General features: G+C 39.1%; 1 protein-coding gene across 3 annotated transcripts in view; it reads right to left on the bottom strand.

Annotated features, from left to right (window-relative positions):
- The window catches only part of DLGAP1 (DLG associated protein 1), a 423,778-nt gene that overhangs the window by 315,205 nt on the left and 89,140 nt on the right, over window positions 1-19,433 (bottom strand). The window contains exon 3 of one of the 3 annotated variants that reach the window (XM_063326618.1): window positions 676-772. The exons of the other annotated variants lie outside the window; for them this stretch is intronic. The gene's annotated coding sequence lies outside the window, so the exon portion shown is untranslated. The remainder of the gene's footprint in view (window positions 1-675; window positions 773-19,433) is intronic. 3 annotated transcript variants of the gene reach the window in all.

Raw genomic sequence — 19,433 nt, 5'->3', positions numbered from 1 at the left:
CTTTTCTCCCTTCGCATTTCCAGTTCCCAAATAACATCATACCACAGCTCACTTCTCAATCAGAAAAAAATGGCAGAATGCATCTCAGGACTCATAACATTGCTTCCATTGCGGCTGAGGTTTATCATTTGCACAGACGTGAAGAAAATGCACAATATCAGCATACCAAGGCCTAAACGTGCCATTATCTCACGTGATCCACAACGCCCAATAACCTAATAATCACGGAAAGAGGAATGACACATAAGAATCTGCTGCTCCACCACCACCTTTCATTGCAAAGAATCAGTCTTTCCCCGATGTCTGAACCACCTAGACTAGAACTATTTACGTGAGACTAGAACTTACCAAAGAAATGGGCAGAGAGAACATTACAGTGAATTACTAGAAACAGTAATAGTCCAATATGCAGGAGGTATTTAAGGAAATTTATGAGACAACTGACCACAAGATAGTAACATCTCCAGAACGGAACCGGAGATGATGTGCTCTCCTTTCTCTCCCACATAACTCATGAACTATTTCAAATGCTGTGGTGTAGCAATGGTGTCTCTGCTCCTCGTTTGCAGAGTCACCATACACCACTGAAACACTGTATTTGCACATAGTCCTGATAAAATGCTGCCTCCCTGCTCCTCCTTGCAAGGGAACTGTGGCTAGAGAATAACAATTTACCTCTCCATTTTTCTCTTCCCTTTTCCTCCTTTTTCCTTCCACCCTCCAATCTGGTTATTTTTGGACTGCCAGTTGGGATTATTGCTCTTTTTCCCTGCTAAAATAAAAACAAACAACAGTTATACTTCAGATTCCGGGCTTAAGCATGAGATCTGTCTCCAACATTAAACAGTCACATTTTCTTGCCTGAGGTGCAATGCTACCTCCTATGACACCGACTAAAGCAAGCCTTGCAACGAAAGGCAAATTCTGCTTATGGAGTCGCATGTGCAGTTTTCTGACTTCTCCAGTAACTACCTATCCCCAATCCTGAGCAGAATTATTCCCTGAGAATTCAGCACGGGCTGACTTGTGCCTAGTCCTAGAGCATGAAAAATTCGCCTTTCTGAGCTGAACTACGGCGACAGTTTAGAGTACACACAACTAAATTAGGATATTTATAACATAAAGCACCCTTTCTGTTTAACACATCTTCTTCATTTCAGACCATCTTTTATTACAGTTTGCTTTTTTCCAAGCATCCTGAAGCTTACTGCTTGCAGATGGGAAGGAATTTAGCATCTACAAAATAATAGACAATGTAATAGTGTCAAAAATGATGCTTTTCCAGGAAGCAAGGACAAAGATTCCCCCGCCCCCAATTTCATAATGTCACACATGAAGTCCCAGCTGAAATAGGTCTCAAGTTTTTTTAATGTTAGCAGTATCAGACATTTCCCAAAGTAAACCAAAATACCACCAAGTGTTATTCAGTTCCCCTTTTTTCTTTTTTCTACATCAAAATACTTTCAAGAAGAGCTCTCCAGTACCTGAAAAAAAAAAACCATTTTATTGTGTAAAATTCAATATGCAAACAGCTGACAGGAAATAAAAGAAGTGATTAAGCATTTCAGTGAAAGTAATTGCTTTCCACTCTGGACAAGAGGCCAATGTGTGTATGCTTCAGTTTTCCTGCTTTACCATATGCTAGTTATAAAGGGATAAATTGGGTAGAGTTCTGACTTGACCAAGATGCAAACTGGGTGCGTTGCCTTCTTTCTGCAAGGCAGAGCGACACTGTCCTTCAAGAAGTGTTATACACTACTACCTGACAAAAATACTTTTTTATTTTCAGGATAGTAGGCAAAATGAAACCAACATACAATAGATTTTCCACAGTGTGAAGTTCAAGGGACACACGGGAATGAGAACTGCGTAAGAAGAAGGTGGAAAAGACAAACATGCTGACAACACGCTGGGAGAGGAAGAGAAAACCTAACAAACTTCATCAAGTACAGGAATGACTCCTCACCTTTCTGAAGAGGACTCTGCTAATAAAGCACCTGACTCAGCAACTTAGAAAAGACAACCTCTTTTGAGAAAGAGGAGTCCAAAAATTATGCACAAAAATTATCCAGTCACAGCAGGGTCTCTTCACAGCCCAGACGCAAGGACTTTCTGATAGAACCTAACAACAAAGTAAGGGGCTCAAAGCAGAAGAGTTTTAGACTGCCCACTGTTAACCTGAAAAACATCTACAGTGTTACTGGAAACAGTTTTTAAACTACCATTATCATCTAATATAAATGCATAGCAGGATGTGACCTATTCTGTTTGACTGAGTTTTCTGGAAAATAAATGCCATTATATGTGCAGAGCTGTTAGTAAGCACATTGCTTAGGAAGGAATTTTTATTTTATATTTTAATGACTTTGAGCACCAGATTTAATGCAGTCAACCTTAGGAATACATGTAATTCCTTTTCACAGGTGTTTCCCGGGTCTTCAAAGCACTATCTTATCCCCTAGAAGCAACATAACCTTTCCCAACGTATATACATCATTTTAGCAACTACAGTCTGACATATAACTTTACATAAATAAATGTCTGCAGATTTTGACGTGTTCTAAAACATTTCGCTTGCTCAATTTATTTCTTCCTGGCATATAAATACTAACCACTTGCCTAGTGACACTCCTTCCTCTCCCTTCACGGTAGTTATGTTACAGTGAGGCCCACAGCCACATTCCACTGAAGAATTCAGCTCAACTATCTAGCTAAGTATCTGGTATAGTATTGCAGCTTGGTGTAAATGTAAATGTCAACTCTGTTCTCCAGCTGTGCTCTCAAAGGGTCAGTTAAATAAAAGGTCACACAGCCTTTATTGTATTTCAAGTTTATGAAAAGTTCGTAGCTTCATTTGAACTAATGCAAGACTCTTCATTCCTAGGTTTACAAGACTGGTATTGACATTTGGATATCCTCAACATGTCTTAAGCTCACCAAAAATGATTCCTTTCAACTTAACCACTGCTATCAGAAGATGAAATTAATATTTATAACTAGAACTGAAGGTGCGCCTGTCTCAGCCAATGGGGCAGTTATCTGTAACCTGAGCCACAAATCCACATGGCACAGCTCAGCACCGCTGTACATGCAATGCTTGAAGTCTCTGGAAGCAGCATGAATGTCTTGGTAGGACTTGTTAGCTCAGGCACCACCAAATTGCACAAAAGAAGTCACGTCTCACCAGTTCTGTTTCCAGCCATGACAGCGTGAGCATCTGCGCAACCAGTGTTTGTCACTCTACTCCAGCAAGTTTCATCAGTTAGTCTCTCCTTTTTGTAATACTTTCTTAGAGCTAATTGAAAGAAAGAACTGATTCAGCTTCCGATACTAAGGTATCAAATAAAATCAACCAGACTTTCCATAGGTGGTCACTATATTAGTGTTTCTCATCTCAAGGGTGTCTTGAACAAGACATTTAGTACAATTTGTCAAAGTGCTCAGACCTGAGGACACCATGGAACCAGCGGCAGCATTGCTTTGACTACGTAATGGTGAATAATTTGTAATATAACGGACCTAAAAATCATGCACTCCAGCACTGTTACAGACATACAAATACATTTGGATTATAATAATTCTTATGCCTCAGATCCATAGGCCTAAATACCATGTTCACTTATCTGCGCTGAAATGGCCATAAGTGATACTACATGGTCTTCTTCCTAAAAGTACTTTGGAAGGGAAAGAGGGGTCTGAACAGCAATCCAAAGTGTATTCTCACCCTTGTTGAGTTTCCCTGAGAAAGTAAAGGACGTGAGAATTTTACTTCCCGATACCACACTATCAAGCACACAATTTTCTCCTGGGTGTCCTAGAAAATAATAAAGGTTGAAGCACACCTCTTTCTAAAATTATTTATAGAATTCCCATTGTTACCTAGTGGTTTCTTCCAGTTCTTCCAACAGTTCAAAGAACCAACACCAAGCTTTGGTTTAGTTTCTTTGATGTTCAGTTGAGTAGCTCTCTCTTTTCAAGCTAACAACTACTACACATGCAAGGGTCCTTATTCGCTTTCCCATCAGAAATTCTGCTGGTTGTGGTCCAGACACAAACCATGGTGACTGACTGATATGCTGTAGAAGAGTCCACTAATACAATTTAAAAGGATGCCTGAAAATCTCCACTGCTCTTCTCAAACATCTGTCCACTGGAAGGGTAGATCAGACCATTATTGCTAACATGCTGACATTTTAAGTTTTGTGAAAATGTTTCCAAAGTTAGCTGCATACAAAGACATTCTGTATGCTGCTGAAGATGCATTTCTTTGCTGTTACCCAGTGCTAACGTTTCTTTTTGGATCTGTCTGTGTTGTAAAACATCATCCCACTGATGTCTTACACGTCTTACCTTTTACTGGAAGTTTCTGCACTTCGTGGATTAGTGTTTTGCTTCATCTTTCACAGTTTCCAGTTGTGAACTTTACATTTACGCTATAGGGTCTATTTGCTCTAACTGCTTTTTCATGAACGTGTCTCTGGGACTGCCTTCTGTCTAATGTTGTCGTCTTGCAGACATTTATTTGCAGTTATGTGAATCTTCAGCTTTGCTACAGTATCTGCCGAGTCTAAATTACTCTGTGCTAATGATAAAATGGTGCTTCTTTTGCCAATACCTGTTCTTACTCCCCTATTAGTTTTTAACAGTGAAATGTCAATTCACATCCTTTCACAATACTACAAACACTTAAACAAAATCTTCTGTTTTCCCTACAATTCTGGCCCTTCTAGATATGGTGTTCTTTTCTTCCCCCCCCCCCCCCCCCCCGCCATGAACATGCGTTAAAGTGTTCTTCTGCCTTTGCTGAGCAGACATTTTTCATATTGTAGTTAATGAGCCCCTTTCTCTAGAAATTCCCATTCAGCCTTTCTCATGACTGCAAAACCAGAAACTCTATCATCGCTCCAAAGCGAGAACATACAAAATGATGGAAACACTTCCACTACCTCAAAAGCCTTGTACACTGCTACTGTGCGTGCACGAATGAAAAGTTTGTTGATGCACTGTCAGTTTTAGAAAAGACTTACTCTTCCGCAAAACTGTTCCTCAAGCAACAGTTTATTGAACTAGATACACTCAAAAGGCTGAAGTGACAATAATACTCACATCAACTACATTCCCAGAGTACAGTTATTGTGAATATATTCAAAAGGACTTTGAAGTGAGGGAGCAGAGATCTGAACACATAAAATGTAGCTGATAAAAAGGAGAGGACTAAAATATCCACCTGTGGAATTAAGTATTTTAAATCAAATGTTGTATAGGATTTGGAATCTATGCCATACTATTATGAAGATCAACCACAGTTCTTCATTCTCCACCTGACTACCACCACAATGAAATATTATTATCAAGCAAATTTCTGATGTATGTAGTTCAACCATATGCTTCTGAAAATTAACTTCTAATTTTTAAAGGCGCCCATTCACATTTTACATTTAAATGGGAATTTGCACACAGACAATGACAACATTACCAGTGCAGCTGGTACAGCCACATGCAGATTCCAAAAGATCAGCAGCATTTGCACAATCTCCTCCCAGTACCAAGAGGCTTGAGGACAAACTGACCCTAATTCCATCTAAATAATGCTAAACACATATTAAAAAAAAATCTTAATTTGGAAACTTGAAGAGATTACAAAATCACGGCTACAACACTCATAGCGAAAACTAACGTGTTATTCCCAAATCTGCAGTTGATAGCTTAGTTTAAAGAAGTGTATAACAGCGTCTTCTGTAAAACCATCTCCACGTTGGGTTGGCAGTTTGATCAGTATGTATTCCAAACTACATTATGTCACTTTAACCTAGAGAGAAACACCAGCCCTTTGGACACAGAATTCAAGCACACTGCTGTCCTAATACTGTGATTAATGCTGTGAGCTACACCCTGCCTAGCCTTCCTAATCTCTGGGCTTTCTAATTTATAACAGAGATGGATAGGCTATCAGTGGGGAATTATGAGGATTACTAGCTGTTTATCTCTCCTTTACAGAGACACTTTGCTGCTTATGGAATTACCATAAACCCTCCAGCCACAGTGCCACTTCTATACTTACCCAGAAGTCTAGCTACCTATCGGGTGCAGTGTTCTGGTAGCCAAAATATTAGAAAACGTTGGAGTTGCTGGATGTATTTTTTTCTGTAAACGATTTGAACATACTGTCAAGACCTGTCATGTTACTGCAGTGGTAATTTGTCTGCAGGTTATCTTGCATTCCCTTGAAATCCAGTGCTGTGATCTTGTCTACACTGATTAGAGTTCAGCATTAAGGCTTGGAGGATGCCCTCAAGCATCACCACAGGTGAAACCATTAAACATGTATGCCAAGCCATTTCTGCACTTGCAGCAAGTTATGTAACCCATTTCAAAAGATTTAAATTCTATGGCCACCAGGAACATTACTGACTTTCCTACTATCTGAAAATTAAGGGTTTCCTCCATGCGTCTACAGAAAGTCCTTATGCTGTGGAGCACAAGTTTCATTCTGGGATGAAACTACTCAAAGAGTTTTACGAGAAACAGGTATGTTATTTGTTTCAGTTTCCTAAGAGGAAGAAAGAAAGGGATCCTATAACATTTATTATTCAACAGACTTTTAAAAAATGAATATGTACAGAACAACTTTGTTCATTTCAAAAGAAATTTAAGAATGAGAACCATCATGAAGATAAATGTTAGCCCTTGTACAGCATATTTTTAATAATTACAATTGTCCTCCAACATTACCTTTTAAATATGGACTGCATTTATAGCCAGGGTTTTTATAGTCAGGGTATCTCTGTAACCAGCATTTAATTAAGTGACCACTTGAACACTAACATTTAGGTAATTTGCACGTATTTCACATTGCTTAGACGCAAATTGTAGCCTACCTCATATAAGCATGTTCTGACTCGACTCAATTCCTCACCATTTACTGTTGAGCTAAAACTTTGTCTTTACTACTTAACTAGCCTGCTAAATAGAAGACATTAGGAGCAGTTAATTTAAAAGTTCTGAGTCTCTAATTCTATGCATCAGAAGAGGTGCATGCATATTTATAAACATAATAAAAAGATGTACAACACAAAGATACTTCCACACTCAAAGTCACAACATACTGTCTTGATTGTCATTGTACAGTCACCTGTATTTGTCTATCCTTACTTTATATTCAAAGACTGTAACAAAAGAAAATTGTTAAAACATAATTGTTGGTTAAAAGAAGAACTCTTTTAATCTCTATGTTATGTTCATTCACTTGCTTCTTATACCTACACACATCTTTTGAAATACTTAATTTTTTAAGACTTAAAAAAGCCCACCTAACGAAAACCAAACCGCTTCATGCCTGAATTCCTTTCAGAACATTATAAAATGTCTCAGCACAAAAACCACACAGTTGTAGTCACCCAGGTTCTTCCTTCAAAGTATCACATCTTGTAGTAAGAAACAAAAATACAGTTGCCAAAGGGGAGAACCCCCACCTAGGAGCCAGTCAGTCTGCCAACCCAGTCTCAGCTGACATTTGCGCAACCCTGTCATGCCAACTTCTGTGGTTTTATCTCATCATCTAATCTCTGGTCAGATCCTCAGTGAGCATAAAACAGGAGAGATTCGTTTCTACCTGCTCAGGGTTTTAGCACTTCCTCAGCCACCTTCTGCAGCGCAGGACCTCGGTTGCCTGCTAGGGCCATCTAGGCTTGTCTTATCTAATTAATTCCCTACTGTCATAGTGCCTTTGCATACTGAAGATACTTTCCTCTTCTCTGAACCCCAAGTTTAGTCTCTATTTTGTCTGAATAAAGTCATTTGGCCAAAGAGAAAGTTATCTTCCGGAAACTTAACAACACACAGAGAAGACCATACTAATTACCTAGCCCAGTCTCACACCCTGTGAAAGCCTGCTAACAAAAGTGGTACCATGAGCGAGCCTGTCCTCTGTTCCATTGAGCCATGTTAAGTCCATGCCTTGGTGTGCTGTCACATCCTATTAGCAGAATGAAATCACTGTATTTTCTTCCGTCCTGGGTTTGTTTGCTTTTCCGGCAGGGCATGCTGAAAACATTCCAGGTTGTTTGGATTTATCAAGGCATGTTTGGCTAGATACAGAAAGGCAGAATTGGGAACCTTTCCAACTGGTTCTTGAAATCAACTAGCACATTTGCATGAGATGTGAGGCTTTTACTTTAAAAATGGATCTAAATAGGTATGTGTTAATGGATGAAACACGGATAAGTCACATTATCAATACAGCTCGCACATTTCTCAAGTGCCCATCACTCTGGTCCCACTAAAACTGTTCTTGTCAGTTCTGATGTACGTATCCCAACACTTCTTGCTCATATTCCCCTGCCGGGTGCTCCGCACCAGACTCTATTCCAGGGACATAACCTGTATTAGTGAGGGACAACAGCATTGCTTCGACACTCAGAAACAAGCCACAACTCCTTTGTGCCCAAGGAAGATAGAAATTTGCTGCTGACAGCTGCAGCAAAACAGGCTCCAGCCTCGCCAGCTCTGCTGCACTGGTGAGTACGTGGGCAAGAGTGATGCCATTCGCATCCCTTCCAGTTCACCCCTCTGCCGTGGATGAGTGAGCGAGCACTGCACGCCGAATGCCTGTGTACAAGGACTTAATGGGTGGATAGTGAGGAGACAGGTGTCAAGCTGGCTACTCTAGTTTTTGTGTCCACATTATTTGTTTCGTTTTGCCATTATTAGTTTTGCTGCATATATTCTTTCAATTGCAAATGGGGGGGGGGTGTCTAATCTCTTCTTAAAAGAAAAAAATATGTTAAATCACACAGACATTTAAAACCAAAAACTAAATCATATTCCATGCAAACACTCTACACGGTGTATTTCATTTTAGAGGAAATACTAGGTATGTTTCCTGTTGCTGCATTGCGCTGGATGGCAGGGTGAATTTTACCCCAGTACTATTCACCTGTTTTATTCACATGTGGAATAGTAACAGATCAAGCGTTTACTGCAAGTTGGGCATGTCGGTATTCTTTGTTTTTTTATGTAGCTTCCTTTTTATCTGTGAAAACTTGTCAGCATAAGTTCTTGCTAGGATATGTCTCTAAGGAGCAAATTTTAGTTACAGATAGACATACGAACTACCTAATCAATTTATTCATATCATTCTGTATTTAGGACATGAGAGTTATGCTCTGCTAACGGGCAGTCCTGCTACCAACCTGTCAATACAAAGTTTCTCTGTTTTGATATCGTTTTATGCAATTCTTCAAAGCAAAACACACTGAAGAGAGATGAAATCACGTGCACTCCCCCATCAGGCAGGAGAGCTCCTGCTTGCACATGCAACACAAATACGTGGTCTCTGACAGTGTTAAGAACACTTGTGCAGTTTAAAGGGATGTAGCACGCTGCTAACCTGCAACAGTGGCGCTGCCATTAAATCAGAAGAGTTTAAGACTTACTGCAAATAAGAATATGGTCTGTGACGTTTTTAAAAGTGTAAGAAAGTGCTCAGAAATTGCTAGAAATTACTCAATCTTCTGCCTTAGAGAATTAAAGAATATTAGAAAATATTTTATTTTTATACTTTTCTAATAATTTGTACTGTTACTAGTATTGCTCTAAATACAAACAGATCACTTCAAGTTCATGCTCTTCACCCAAACTGAAGTTTTCTGTTTAGCAATTAAGAACCACAATTCCATCTTCTCTGCAATCAACTAGTCATTGCAAAGCAACTCCCCCTCTATAACAAAACCCTATAACAGCAAACCAATTATCTTTGAAAAACAGAGCTAAGTGTGACTGGGGAACAAAGTAGGGACCCTGTACTGTCAGGAATACAAGCGCCTTTGGTTCTCTAATACGCTTACAAGCTCTGTTCCATTACGAAAAATGACTGCCATTACTAATTTTTTCTCATTATTTGCACAAGATTGGAAATAAGGCACTGTCAATATGAGAAGAACTCAAAGAGACACCTCCCTATTATACTGCTAGCCTATGTCACAGCACTGTCCATTTTATTTATTACTTCACTGAGCTGGGCTTCCCAAAACAAGCAAGCTGATAGAATTACCACCAAGCAGTTGCCAAAATGATGATAAATATTATTAGAAACTAGTGCTTCTCATAAAACAGAGACATAAAACAGATTTCCTTTGACATGAGCTGCAAAAATTCCTCCTTGGCTCAGAGGCTGCACTGCTTGAAGAACATCACCTGGCTCTGAAGATAAAGTTCACGCATTGAACTTCCCAGCTGAGGCCACCACGTAGCTATTCTTACCTTCGGATTACCAATCAATGTTGGCAGTGATGAGGTCTTCCTAGAAATATCTGCGCTCTGCTAAAACACACTCAGCCACATCTTATTCACAACTGACTGACTGTCTTCTACTCCTTTTCTTTCCCCCCTCCAACATCCACAGTCACTCCTCCTCCCCACGCCTCCTCCCCTAACTCCCTTAGTTAAAAGTACATAGACAGAAAATGGGCAAAGTAAACTCTTACACTTAAAATGAAAGATCCACTGGTGTACTGGAAAAGCGTATCACAGACTTATTATAGGAAGGAGGGGAGTTACATTTTCTCTTCTCCCTGGGATCCAGTGATGGGACATGCAGGAATGGTTCTAAGCTGTGCCAGCGGAACTTTAGACCGGACATTTAGGAAGCATTTATTTATCTAGAGGGTGGTGAAACACTGGAACAGGCTTCCTAGAGAGGTGGTCGATGCCCCAAGCTTGTTGGTGTTTAAGAGGCATTTGGACAATACCCTTAACAACATGCTTTAACTTTTGGTCAGCCCTGAATTGGTCAGACGGTTGGACTAGAAGATCGTTGTAGGTCCCTTCCAACTGAAATAGTCTAGTCTAGTCTATCTTCAGACTTTACAGATGAAAGTCTAAGACCGAAAATATATATCTGAAAGACAATTCTGTCTAGCAAAGAGTGGTGTGGAGATAAAGGCAGAAAATATTGTTAAAAATAAGCCATTGCTTGCTGGAAGATATTTAGGACAGTCAGGTTAAATGAGGTATAAACTGTAATCAAAATCGTGACCATCAAGCTGGAAAGACTGGCAAAGAAAATGAAGACACGAGTGCTCTTCTGGGGTGATAATAATGCACACTGAATACAGCAGCAGTGAGAAGACTAAAACCTATCTAATGCAGATTATATAACGCTGTATAGTCAACCATAAAAGAGAGCTTTCTTAAAGTTTGAAGCATTAGTGTTCAGGCACGCACTCAGCTGAAGCAGAAGAGCAAGCCCTTTGTTCCTCACAGGAGTTGCTCCCTGGAATCTGCAGTGGTACCAGCTTTGGGTGACATTTGGAAACAGGTGAGCAAGAGCCTTGGCAAGAAATGGAAAAGGTACCTGCAAGAATAAGTCTAGAAAGCTTTTATTTTATCTGAACTCTCAGCTATGCTTGATATCACTCACCAAGGTAATAAAGATGGAAAAGGCAAACACATTCTCCCAAATTGCTGTGCAGCTTTATCCTCATGTTAAATCAAAATTTTTGTGCCATAACAAAGTTGATTCCTTTGGAGTAGAATTTTGTCTCAGAACTATTTTTATCAATTAAAAAGATAATCAGAATGATAAATTATCAGATTTTTACTTGTGATACTTGCAAAGTATGAATGGCACCTAGCAAGAACATCATCTGCTGATGAAGCTCATGACTTCGCACTCAGCATGTAGAAATCACTGACTATGAAGTCAGCTTTGTTTTACGAGGGCCAGGGAATTCATAACATGAGAGAAATGACTGTCAAAGTTATTTCCTCTTCTTTGTGAAAACCTGCTCAATTTTGATTCTTTTACGTATATATATTACGCTAACAAAAGGCATCCTATATTTTTATTCCATCTTCCCATAAGAGCTGATTAAAAGCAACAGTATAAAGTATGCAAATGACACATTGCAAGAGAAGACGCATGTACCATGGGGCCACGCTGTGGGGTTCTGTGATGTTCATGTTAAACACAAAAGGTGTTTAACTAGAAAATAATTTTTCTTTGAGTGATGTATTTTGGGTGGAAGTATGAGTTTCAATGTATTTCAAAGAACGGAGGCAAATCTGATTTCCTTTTACCCTATCTGTCCACAAGAGTTCCTGGGCAACTGGTGGACAAATTCCAATTTGCCTTCCAGCCTTTAAGTTTTTTTGTACCCCAATGTTTTTTAGTATGGTTAGGCATGCTTTTCTCCCAGAAACCTTCGGTGCGTTTCAAAAAAGTTGGAGCTCTATTCACAAAGTACACTCAAGGTTCAAATTCATTTTTCTGTCTGTGAAGACGGCTTATGCAATTAAAGCAGGTCTGACGACACTCATTAGTTAAACAAGGTAAAGCTTCCATCAGAGGTCAGTCTCAGAAGAGAGGCTACTTGTAATAAATGAACAAAAAAGGGGGGGGAAAAGTCTACTTAAGTACTACTGAACACAACACAGAGCTGTTAATCTCCTTTCAATTACTATTAGCTCATTATACTCCCTTCAGTTCCAATAGTCAAATGTCTAGATACATTATGCTTCATTAATGTAGGTGGACTGAGGAAACTGGGGTGACTTCATTTGAGAATTACACAAAAGATGCTGAACGCAAGAACAGTAAGTGTGTAAAACAAACCTGGGATAGTTTATTAAGTATCTTTAACAGAGACAATCCCATGGCAACATTAGATTTTTATTATTTTAACTTACTAACTCTACATTATGACCTGTATATGTGCACTGTTTAGTTTTGCCTCAGATACAAGCCTTACACATTCTCCTGTGATGTTAGTAGCTACAAGAGCTCATCTTAATTTTATTGTGACTATTTCTTAAATTGAATTCATACCTGAAACAGACAGTCAGCAGTCTATGCATCTATAAAAATGTAATTTCCAGATAGTGACTTATGTTGAGCACTTTAGTTGCAAATGCTAAAATAAAAGTGATCATTTTGATAATAATATGAGGGGGAAAAAAGGACATATGTCATTATCCTTTTCTCACTCTTTCTGAAATCTGTTTGACTTTCAGAACTTTTTTGAGAGAAAAGCAGCCCCTCTGTTTTAGCAAAAATAATCTCCCCATTTGAAAAAAACAGTAAGTGTAGCGACTAAAAAAACCAAACTAAACCAAACCACACCACCAACCCTAGGGGAAAAAAAAAAAGTTTCCTTCTAATTGTCATCATTCAAAATCAACTTTGTGAGACAGTCTATATACTGAACATTAAAAAAATGGGAAGGAAAGACCCTCCTCTGTTTTATCTCTACTGTATTTTTTATAAGAGTAGAGTGCTGATGTCCAGAAACATGGTCTTCCTACCATTGCAAACTGCTTTTCTGGAAGAACCACCCAAAGAAGCTTACCCTATAGAATGACGACCCTAATCAGACTTAAGTCATAACTGCTGTTATTCTGAGGTGTTTTAGAGAAGTCAATTCTGTAGCATAATTTGCACTTTAAAAAAAAAAAAAAAAAAAAGGGAAAAAAAGGAATAAACCCCTATCTGTTGACCATTACTCTCTTTAATAAGTCATACACTGTGGTCCTTTGGACTGGAGTAGTTAAGCTCAAAAAAAAGTACATCATAGGAAAACACACCTCTATAAATTCCTACTCATGTGCTGCAAAACTATCAAAATCCTTATTTTAGAATATAAGGAAGGATTAGTTTATTTGACTTTGAATCTGCCTAGAAAAAGAGATATTCCATTTACAATGGATATAGTTAATGAATGGTAAAAAGGTAACATCACTAAATAATTCAATTCAAGCTTTCTAAACTCCGTTAGCATATTGTAACTTTCAACTATATCAACATTATTTATCAACCCACTTATTGCATAATGCCCTGAAATACCTTGTACCTGTCGCTCTTCACTCCCATGTACATTCTAACCTTCCATGATTCTTTTAGTGATGCGGTATTTTCCATAGTCTAAATGTTACTTCAAGATTAAAACTACAAATTACTATAATTTTAACATTCCAAGACTGAATTTACTTTTTGTCATTTCATTGTGTTACGCACTGATCACTGATTCAAAGGTAGTATTAATTCCAGAGGTGATCAATCACATTACAAATGTAATTTTTTCCACATGCAGTAAGAATAAATCTCATGACTGTACTATCTTTCAAGACATCACCACCCCTAAAGACAAAACGATTTACCGACTTTGCTGACCTATTTTTCTTCTAAAAATTTAGAACCATCAGAAATATTTAATGACTTGATTTAAAGTGCTGAAATGGAAGCATGCCAAAAGCGTATTAAAAGCTTTTTTTTCCCCAAGAATTAACACCTGACAAATTAATAGGTTTTGAAGTGGAAGACCTCAAGTCCATTTCAGCTCGCAAGTTTGCAAGTAAACACTGTAAAAGGAATGTGTCTTATTCCTAAAGAAGCATGAAAGGATGTCCCTTTCTGATTTTAAGATTTGCCTTCAGTGAGACTTCACTATGGAACCTCCATATTTCTTACTTCAAAAGCTAGTCATGTCTGCAAATTAACCCCTCTCCCTTGGAAACTACTGGCTGTAAGAGAGAGGTGGAAAAGATAATTCTGAGACTGATTTAACTATTACAGCACTAAAAAAAAATAAATGCTTACAAGCTTTGTCATACCATTTCAAAGTGAGAGGCCGAATGCTAACAGGCAAACTTTCCCCGGTATGTCATACGGAAGTAGCTCTGCACTGCAGCTAAGACACATAACACACCTTCAGCTTCAGCACGATGGAACAAATCACAGTTCAAATGTTCTATCTACGATATTTTTCCTGATAAACTTTGATGCCAAGTGCTAGAAAAATCATTATTCATTTTAAAACATCAACATTTTTGAATAGGAATTCAAAATACACACTCCTAACACCACTCTCATTAGGAGAGGCAGCATAGCTGCAGCTGACCAGTGTTAGCCTATGCCTGGGAACACAAAACCTACCACCGATCTCTTTTTAAACACACAAATCTCTACTTTAGGTTATTTTCTATGAAGTTATGATACAGGATTAAAAGGTTAACATGTTTCTAAATATCTGAGAAACATCAGCAGTGTTTCTATTGAAGAACATTTCAAGCAAATGTCAAAATGCATTAGAAGAAAGAAAACTCAAACAGCAGGTGAAAGATGCAGTAGACGAACAAATCAAACAGAAATCAAGCATATATATGTATTTTTAATATATATATAGAGAGACATGCATTCACAGAAACAAAACCTCCATCTAGAACTAATGATTGTGTATAACAAAACTTTTAAAAATTCTAAATAATTGTTTCCCTGCAATTCACTAGACAAGCTGAAAATGGCAATAAAGAATTCCTTTATTTATTAAACTATTTATAAATGCATGAAATGTCTTCTGCACGCATTCTCCAGAACCAATAGAATGATCTGTACATTTACGCAAGTTTATGCTATTGACAACATATTTGATCAGTTCAAGGTTCAAACAGAACAAATTTCAGAGGTGGTAGCTTGAAAATAACAGAACGGAACTAAAAAAAATTAATCTTACTTGAGGGTATGGGAGTTGGTTATTAAAACAGCAAAATCAAATACATCTTGTCATAAAGTTTTAGTGAGCACTAATTTTACGCTACTTGCTTTACTTAACTACTAAAGGGAACAATCTTGAAACGTACTGAATAATGGTACAAGTGCAATAAAGTTTTATGAACTATAATGGAATGCTTCTCAGAAACTAGCATATAGCACGAACTACAATCGTTAAAAGACCATCGTCAGTGTGAAAAAGTATGAAAATAATTCTGGGACATGACCAATGACACAAAAAAACACCTCATTCTGACATTGATACCAACTGACCTGTATTTTCCTGAATGTATGGTTAAAAGCAGTTAAGTTCTAGCAGACATCCTTTAAGATTTTTGATGCAACTAAGAAAAGTTCCTTTGATGGCTATCTGGTACCTGTCCTGGTTACACTCCAATTACACTCCAATCTTCTTTTTTCTAAGTTGTAGGAAAAGAACTGTGGCATTATGAGCACACTCTAAATTGTCTGTGGCTCTTCTTGAAGCAACACAGGCACTAGCATCTTACCTAATCCTGCTGCGCATGTCAGGCTTTTCTAGGAAGGAGGTCACCAGCTCAGCAGTACATGGCCTCTGGTATAGATAGGAGTGACCAAAATTTGAACACTCACAGCCACCTTTCTACTCAAGTATGCAACTGACTAAATAGTAAACAACAAAGCAAGATCACGGTTCCTGTGTTCCAGAGCCTGCTCAAATCCTGCTCTTGGAATTCATACAAAATACATCAAATTCACTGTTGATTTTGTTATTGTTCTGTGATAACTATGCTTTAGTATTGTATTTATTTTCTACTTTTTTTCTTTAAAAACATTATTTTTATCTGAAACACTACTATAAAACAGGGTATGTATTTACGTAGTGGTTTGCATACTTTTGAAACATCCTTTCTTTTTGTTCACAAGTGAATGACATTGATGTTTTCTACTTTCCCTTCCAGTTTTACCAGTTATTTTGTAATAACGGCACAGGCAAAAGGTAATTTATTATCTTTTTGCATAATGCAGCTCTCACCCTACACAAGTGTGTCATAATTCAAAAGTAAGTAATTGTTTATTTTTGCACAGGCATGGCTAGCAGTATGCGCTAGGTTATCTGTAATACATGACTTGTGATTAAAGGAATAAAGTATGGCTTTAATTAGGAAGGTAAGAAAAGTTATTTCAATGTTTTCTTAAATATACCGGCAAGTTTTTGCTCCACTGATATGGGAGAGAGGAGAAAAAAATATCCTAGAATGACCTGAAATTTCTCCTTCCTGGGCTTCCCTAATTTTCAGGAAGGGCTAGTTTTCTAGTTGCAACTCAAACTTTCTCCTTTTCGTGTGTTTGCCTTGTAGCACTGATAAGGAAGTAGGATTTAAGTTTCCTATCTTTTAACAACAACAAGGGCATCATATAAAAAAAAACAAAACAAAATTCAACAAACCCCACCCTGAATCCTTCTGCTGTTTCTTTTTCTGTGCCTTCACAATTTTTTAATGCTGATTGTAACAACAAGTTTTCACAAACCACTTTAATTCCCAACCTTTATTTTCTATCGTACTACAACAGGGTTAATTCAATTAATTCTGTATCCACATCTTTTGCTACCGGAAAAGGAAAATTACTGTCCTCACATCTTCAGTTAAGGGGAAATTGTTCTTCTGCCTTTGTCTAACTGCACTTGTGCAGAGAAGCTACGGGCTGCACTTCTTGAAATGATGTATCGTAAGATTATAAGAAAATTCAGGCAGGGAGGGACATCTGGCAGTTTCTAGTCCAAGGTCCTGCTCCAAGCAGGGTCAGCTGTGAGATCAGACTTTGTTGCCCAGGGCTTTGTCCAGCTGGGTCTTGAACGCTTAAGAGAAGGGAGCCAGCCCAAAATCTCTTGCCAACCCAATGCAGTGCCTGGCTGTCCTCAATGTGAAAATGTTTCTCCTTATACCCAGTCTAAACCTATTGTTTCAGCTTGTGCCTGTTAACTCTTGTCCCCCCCCCAACTATGCATCCCTGCCTGGCTACATAACCTCCCTGCAGGTACCGGGGGCTCCTGTTGGATGCCCCCAAAGCCTTCTCTTTTCCACGTTGAAACAGTCATGGTCCCTCAACCACTCCAGACCTGACCATCCTTGGTGGCCCTCTGCTGAACTTGCTCCAGTTTATTAATGTTTTTCCTGTACTGGGGGGCCCAAGACTATCCCAATGCTATCAGAATTGACACGTTCTAATCAGGAGCCAGCTTTTCCTGGAAGACCTCAAAAGTTGTTCCAAAATAAGTTAAAAGCAGAGCCTGACCCTGCTGGGCAAACTCCAAGCACAAGAGCAAACACCAGAGCAGCATCGCAAGCCACCTGCAAGCGCTCTACCCTGCAAAGGGTCCCCTTACTGCTGAAGCCCCACTAGCTGCCTTCACCATCACCTGCTGTCAAGTCCCCCTGGCCACCCCTAAACTGCCCAAATCTGAATTACAGTCCACACTGCTACCAAGTGGCCAAGGCCCTGCTTGGGCTCCTATGGTCCCAAAACAGCTGAGGCCCCATTTACTGCCCCAGACACCAAAGCTCTGCTCAGGATCTCCAAACGGACAAGGTCATGCCAGCTGTAGTCCCACCCCAATAAGGTTTTCCCCCCAATGGCTCCCTGGTGGGAGACAACATGCCCAGCTGAATGCCTGCTGCAAGCCATTGATTCAATTAGCACAAGGTCCTCACCCAAGTCTGAATCCAAGGGACTATTTTTTCCTGATTGCATTAGGCAATACGCTGGACTGTTACGTGTACTCACCCAAGCTCCTGCCTCTGCCGCTCAGTTTACCAGCAAGTCTGCACTGGCAGCTCTTTCAGCTGCTTCAAACCAAATTTTCATGGGTGTGCCCTTGAAAGTATCTCTCTGGTATATCACAGTAATGTCATACTCCTACATGGCACCATCATAAGCAAATGAGACAAAACCTGGATGGTACTCTTTCATTCTCTATGTGATTCTCATGTCAGTGAGGGTCTTTGCAGAAAATACAATGAAGACATAGTTACACATGATGAAGATCAGCTTCATCACACCCAGGGTCTGTTGTCAACACACAAGAAAGATGCTCGAGTTTGCCATTACCTAGACACCTAAGGCCTAGTTCAGTTACCCTCAGAGATGCCCTGGAATATTCCTTCCTGGCCTCCAGCTACCGCTTCAGGAGGCTGCAGGTCTCCTACAGGTCCTGTGACGCATTTATCTGCTCCATCTGGATGTTCCACATACCCTGCAGCATTTCAAATGGTACTGGCAGCATACACAGGTGTCAGTGATTGAACCTACAGCAGCTGGTCATTCGAGTCATTCTTTTGGCCTGACTACCATGAAGACATATAGTCCATTGATTATGTACCACAATTTAGACATCTATCACACATTTAGACACTGACATATGCTTGCACTAAAGTGTCCTCACCACAAACTGAAAGCCAACTACAGCCTAAGATCATGGCAGATAACAAATAGCAGATACTTACAGCTCATGAAATCAAATGTCAGTGCTACATGGTATGGATGAGGACAATGCTTGAAATGGTATTACCATACATTGGGAGCTAGCTTCTTCACAGTTTGTCTCAGGCCTTCCACCAAATGCACATTTAAGACAAAGTTCCACTTGGGAGAGCAACAATATTTACTCCTTTCTCTTCACTGACCACTTAATCTCAGGACAGACTACTATTCAAGGAGCAACAACTAACGAAGTCCAACCATGGTTTGTGAGTTGGAGATGTCAGGTAGACATCAAATCCCACCTAATCTCTAATTCCTGCTTTCTGTGAACCTAATAATGACATGTGGCCCGAAATAGTAGGCTCGTTAAAACGTCAACAACAATAACATACAGAATTACCATGTACCTTTTCAGAGACAGAAGATA

The sequence above is a fragment of the Chroicocephalus ridibundus genome, chromosome 2, assembly GCF_963924245.1.
Source record: "Chroicocephalus ridibundus chromosome 2, bChrRid1.1, whole genome shotgun sequence".
Lineage (NCBI taxonomy): Eukaryota > Metazoa > Chordata > Aves > Charadriiformes > Laridae > Chroicocephalus > Chroicocephalus ridibundus.
This window is presented reverse-complemented; position numbering and strand designations above follow the sequence as displayed.